The following is a 6733-nucleotide window of genomic DNA, read 5'->3' on the forward strand; positions in this document are numbered from 1 at the left end:
TTTGGGAACCATCCATGCCTTGTTGGCTAAAGGGAGAGGAGCATAAACACTGGGGCACTAATGGCTTTAAGTGAGTAGGTTTGAATTGCCAAGGTCCTTGCAGTGGCCATTTGGGGCTGTTCACCGCCTGGTTTGGCAAGTTTCCCATCGGCAAAGTAGAGTGTTCAGCCAAGTTGGTATATTTTACAGTTATCATATAGCATTTAAACTTCATTGTATAATGAATTAGAATTAAACTTTACAGAAAACTTTAAGCTTGAACACCCTTGGATAGCAGAATACTGAAGAACTTGTTAGACATCCTGCCTCCTCAATCTACATTATCATCTGTGATTGTGTTATTTTGGACTTGTACTAATTTCATAACTTAAAGTCCTCATCAGTATCTCGCCATGCATTTTGCATTCACCATTGGTAATGGTGGAAAAATGTTATAATTTTCAAACTGTGATTAATGGTTTGTCACCAATTGTAGTTGGATGATTTTTGGGTGATAAATTAACTGAAGGTTTAAAATATGGGTCCGTTTATAATAATAATAATAATAATAATAATAATAATTCTCTAAGCTTGGCCATCTTTGTTTGAAATATTAACCAAAGTCATTCAGGAAACATTAAAAAAAGAAGTATTTCAAAATTGGATTTTGAACACATCCTGCCTAGGCCACATCACACCCGTGGCCTAGACTGACACCACTGATATGTGAGTTATGTGAGGTCAATTGGATTCTTCCCTCTAATCTCATTTCTATTAATGTGTGTATTCTTTTCAGCTTGATGCTAAATTGTGTTCAGGTGTGCCAAGGTTAGTGGGCCCTGCTGAGAGAGGTCTGCTGTAATGTCATCAGCCTCTCATCATACACTGTCAAGTGAAAGATTAACACAATTGTTCTTTTGACTCTTGTAGCTCAACATCTTATCTGACGGGCATTAACTTGATGCCTTTTAGCAGGGCAATTAAGATAAAGCCCAGTGGAACATAAAAGATGAAGTAGACACTTTGACGTGTTTATCTACGGGGTCAAACTCAAAGAGAGACAACTCTTACTGTATCAAGTCAGCTACTTGTTTTATCAGAGGGTAATTCACTCACTCTAGCACATTTTGTATTTTATTCACTTTTTTTTCCCATTGGAGGCTTGAAAATCAGGTTAAGTCAGAACAACATTCAGTTGTGTACGTGGACTTAGAATTGCACTGTGGTAAAATTATTACAATCACAATGTTAAAGGCTACGAAATGAAATTATTTTTAACTTGTCTGTTTTTGTATGCTTAATTCTAAAATCAGTGGAAAGAGTAGAAATATCAGATCAGTTGTACCCAACATGGGGCTTTGGATCCCCCAAAGGGTCTTAAAAAACATTAGGGGTCCCAAGATGATTAAAGGAAAGAAATAAAGAAAAAAAACTACAATTATTATTATTTTCTATGACTACTATGAATACTTCAGGTCTTGAAAAAAAACTTAAAATGAAATAATGTAAAACACTCTTTGGTTAAGATGCTCACTGTTCATATTCACACTTTTACCATAAGCTGTGATAGGTATTTTTATTTTAATTTAAAGGATTGTGACCTCTTAACATATAAAAAGTTTTGGCACTCCTGTATGCAATACTACAGAAAAGCTAATGATAATTAATGATACTGTTGCCACTCAGATTCACATTTTCTAAACCACAACAAATGACCCAACATACTTCACCATGTTTGCATCATTAAAAATGTTTCTAATGAGAAAAGTTCAGATTCCTTTTTGCCACAACGTCAAACCATGAACTCGCGTAGAGGAGGAACAGATATACTCACCTGGCTTCAGAAGACGGACATCTAGCACCTCACTAGTCTAACCTGGCAACCTCCTCACAGCAGTGTCCCATCCAGCAGAGGACCATCCACAGAGTGGTAGTGGTGGTGATGGAGGGAGTAAAAAGGAGGCAGTGGAGGTGATAGCTGCTGAAGTGATGAGAAGAGAAGATGGGTGAGACAAGTGTTTGTGGAGGAGTTGGATGTCCAGATAGAAAAGCTCTTCTTGTCCAATTCCAGCTCCACAACCAGCAATAGCAAGAACAATCCACAGGTTTGTGTTGGGCGTTTAAAATAGTGATGTCCTTAGAAAAGTGAGTTGATTAAAAAGCTCCTGTTGAAGCTGTGAAAGGGGCTTTGCCTTAGGAAGCAGGTGCAAACTTTACCTGGGATAGTGTTCAACTTAATCTGAGAGCAGTGTTTGGGGAAGGGGGTAGGTGGGGAGAAGAGGGAAGTTGAGGGGAGGGACAGCATAGGAATCTGTGAGTGGAGAGAGGGAGTGGAAACAGCAATATGTAAGAGGTAGAGAGAAGGTCAGAGATCTGGAAATGGTGGAGGGACGTAGAAAAACCAAAGAGAAATATTGATTTTTTAAATGCAGGAGAAGAGGAATGTTTTGTACAAAGAGAGGCTCTCATGCAGGATAACCGTCAAACCTTTTGGGCAGGATCTGTCATTAACACCTGCAATGGGCCAAATGATGATAAAATGTCTTTTGTGGAAATTTTGGTGGAAACACTGGAGCTTTTATCTTTTTTGGAACAAAGACATTCGAATACCGAAGACTTATCAATGTTTCACTCAGCATCTGAAGCATTTAAAAAAATGTAGTGTTAGTTTCTCTGGAAATTGATGCATTTTTTTCTACCCATTCAAATTATATGTACCTTGGCAGGTGTAAAGTGAGGTTCAGGTAGATTCTGTCTTTGGATTAGACCTCAATTGTGATATACACTTTGCCAGAGTTCACTCAGTACATTTAAAGCTCAGGGCACCTGAGCACACAAACTCACCAAAGTAGTACAGTCTCACTCTGGGGCATTTATGGACAAAAACCAAAAACACACACACAGTCTGAAACCTTGCTTTTCAAGCTCTGTGGTAGGTAGAGTTACGGCATTAACATGAGTCACTTTGGATACTCTGTGTACCTCCTTTTTTAATTAGTTACAGCCTCATTTACAAGGTTACACAAGACACTTCATTTCCATAGATGCTGGAGAGATAGCAAGGGGAAATCTCAGGTGGATCCACACTGATAGGGTCTGGGAAGGAGAGGGCAGTCAGTTGGGTCTTTGTTGCCGGAGGACAGTGGAAGTAATTGGAGAGGCAGGGAGCAAGATGTGTGAAAGACTCCAGGACTGAGGGCAGGGCCCGGGCTCCCATTAAGCAGCACCAAGCCTCTCTGTGGGGGCTTCTGTTATACCTCCCACGCCTTGTTGTGTAAATGGTCACGCACTTTTAACGAGAGCATTGCACAAAGAGGGACAAAAAAATCAACAGTTACAGATGACCTACTGGGCCAGGGGAGCTTCCTGATCTCAGGGTTGTGTTTTGGGAAATGTCGAGGATGGAGAAGTGGGGAAGCTAGAGATGGGCCGATACACTTGATGTCTCACGCTTGCATTCTTGCTTTTCCATTCATTGAGACTTGAGCAATTCATTAGGAAAATAAAACATGTTCAGTATTGATAAAACTCCTTTTTCCTTCTCTGAATTTGGGTGGTCAACTTGAAGCTGCACTAATACATCAAATGATCATGTGCAATGTCTAAAAGGAGTCGCTTGTGGTAGCGAACCCATACAGAATCACCTCTACAGAAACGATACAGAGTGCTTTCAGTTCAATGTTTTGATTCCGATAAACACAATACATAATGTGTATGTATGAATTTTCATAGTGTACTATTTTGGCACCTAATATAAAAGAATGTATGAATGAATTTACTTAAGGGTAATATTTGATTTATTTGTTACTCAATTTAACACTTTATTATATTTATTCACTCATTTACAGTTAGTCTGTCTGCTTCATAGTGATTGTTAGACATGGTGGCTGCAGGTTCACTAAGTCCCATAATGCATGAAAGTGCTTGTTGTCTTGTGCTGTTTGATGATGCGGTGGAGGGGTAGGAGCAATAGTTTCTTTAAAGAGTGAGTGGGACGGACCCGAGACCTTGCAATCATATAATCGCAATGTCCACAAAGTTAAATATGGAGAAGCTCCACTGAATGGAGAGCCACTCCAGCCACTTTTAAAATAGTTTGCAAAAAACGCAGAAATAAGATCAAAGGTTTCTATGCAGCAGAGCGGTACTGTGTGGGAACAGGGTCAAAGTATCCAGCATCACAAGTTCTGGAGAATCCATCAAGCTTGACCTTCACAAAGAAGGTCCTGGACTGGATACCCGTTGAGCTCTTTGGCAGTCACCTAATCCGTGGAGCGGGCCACTCTAATTCAACCCTTATGCCCAGCGGTTGGCTCTGCCCTGCCCTCCTCTCCTTCCTTTCCATTGACAATGGTGAACCTCCTTCCAGTAACCCAAACCTTCTTACCCCAATGACTCCTTCACCTCAGCACACAAAAAGCCCTGTTCAGCCCTCCTGCCCTCAATCCCACTTCATAATGCAATGGGGCAGATCAGGGGCAGATCAGAGAACCAAATGCGCAGCCAGGTCCTTATTACCCAACAATGTGCTAGGTGCGATCAATACAAAGCAATGACATCCATCTTTCACCTTGAGTCTGACTTTGCATTAGCAAACATCTCCAAGTTCAATTGGGTTATTGCCAATAGTGACTTTTTTTCAGTAATGCTGCTTGTTAAATAGCCCCGCAAGTATGCGTGATGCAGCTGTAAATAATCATACCCCTTCAGTCGATCCAATATATATCAAGATATTTCATTCTGAAACATATAATGCCTACTTGCTGGAGGCAAAAGCTGAAAAGTCAGTGGAACATCAAAGACAATTTGATGCATTCACTTCTAAATGAAAAACGTCAAGTAAAGGAAAAGTCCAAGGATCAACAAAGTCTTTGGGATTCATCCTTTCATGATCAAGAAAATCTGTACAAAATTACATCAGACAGAGGTTGAAATATTTCACTGGGTAAGTGAGAAGCTTTGACCTGTTGGTGGAGATAAAAAAGGAAAAAAAAATAGGATCACTTAAATCTTCAATCCATCCAATAGTTTTCAAGATATTTCATTCTGAACCAAATAATGGCTGCTTGCTGGAGGCACTTGCTAAAAAATCTGAGATGCACCAAAGACATTTTGATACATTGTCAAAATGAGAACTGTAAATCTTGACCTGTTAATGGATCTAGATGAAAAAGAAAAAAAGGGGATCACCTAAATCTTGAGGATTGATCTCAAACTTGAAGGGAATCTTCATTATTATTTCAGAGAAGTAACCAAGGTATAATATTTATACTTTAATTCTGAACTTCAACATCTGTGTTCAGGAACTGCTCCTTCCAATCCACTATAAAATGTGAAGAGCACCATTATGACTGAATGGCATAATGGCTCCTTATCTCCGCTCCCAACTCTGAGGAGTGGACAGAGTGTTGAGGTGGTGGTGAATGTTTGTGGTAGGTGCCACAGATATCCCACACAGGATTAGAGTCATGCTGTTGGAAGAGGAGGAGGGGGGAAAATAGAGGGAATGCCCCAGAAACACAACACCGCCTGACACATATGGAATGGACTCATTGCAGCAGGACTGAAACACGCCTGCCAGAAAGAGAGAAGATCTGCAGAATACCAACTTTTTCATGGCCAAGCATTCAGTCCGTGAAATGGAGCTGTGCATGCTCGTCACATTCTAGTTGCCCTACTTCATACCTTCTCTTTCACCCAGGACTTAGAAATCGTCAGCAGAAGTTAATGTAAGCAAGTTTTAATCTATTCATTAAAGATATTTTTACCAAGTTTGTGCAACAATTCAATGATCCATGTATGTCTGTTAAGTGTTTACTTTCCTGTGACAATTGTGAATAGAGAAGTACATGTATATTGGTCAGTTACTTTTGGCAAATAAATTGGTCCAGAACAAAATGCATATCCTTACAACTACTGGCCACATCATCAAGAACTCGGATATAAACAGTCCACATCCAATAATAACACAGTTCAGCTATGAACTTTGAATGATTACACAAGTCTTAACTCTGAGAATTACAGAGTTGCTCCTATAACTGATGGAAAACTGACAATACAGGACCACACCTCAAAAAAAAAAACAAAAAAAAAAACAGAAGGGGTTTGCTAACATAGCATAATGGGCTGGATGCTGCAGGACTGATTTCCTGAAATATTGCATTCACAAGGCCAAAAATACCTCCAATTGTAGATCATGTTGACAGGAATCCTGGAAATACAATAATTTTCTTCGTATATTTTCAAGCCTGTGCCGTCGTCCATCTTGAAAATCTACCGCACCTTTCAGAACCACGTATCTTCTAACTGGACTCTGTTAAAACTAGGTCAAAATTCTACTTGTAACTCCAATGTCACAAACTGTGTGGGACCTCTGAGTGCTGAATTTTAAGAGCAGTTTTCTGCTCTGTATCTGTATGCAGATGTTCACAAAAGTGCTTCTTTCAGTGTTTTTGTGTAACCTCACCAAACTTTTTTAAACAAATACAAATGTCTTCTACATATGCACATAACATTCAATTACCTATGCAGATATTTACAGGGTTACAAAGGATGATTCACAATTTCAAACTTTGGAATTAAATGTCAAACAACTCTTTACAACCAAACAAAACCACAAAAGCCTTCATGCAAGCAGAATATAAGATGTGAGGAAGCAGTGGCTCTCTGTGTATTTTACTTCCTGACCACAGACTGGACAGAGGTGCACTGCCTCCATCATGCTTTGTGTCCTTCATATTTAAAGTCAAATTGG

Source organism: Trachinotus anak, unplaced genomic scaffold (assembly GCF_046630095.1).
Source record: "Trachinotus anak isolate AG129_WGS33_773 ecotype Australia unplaced genomic scaffold, CSIRO_AGI_Tana_v1 ptg000020l, whole genome shotgun sequence".
Classification (NCBI taxonomy): domain Eukaryota; kingdom Metazoa; phylum Chordata; class Actinopteri; order Carangiformes; family Carangidae; genus Trachinotus; species Trachinotus anak.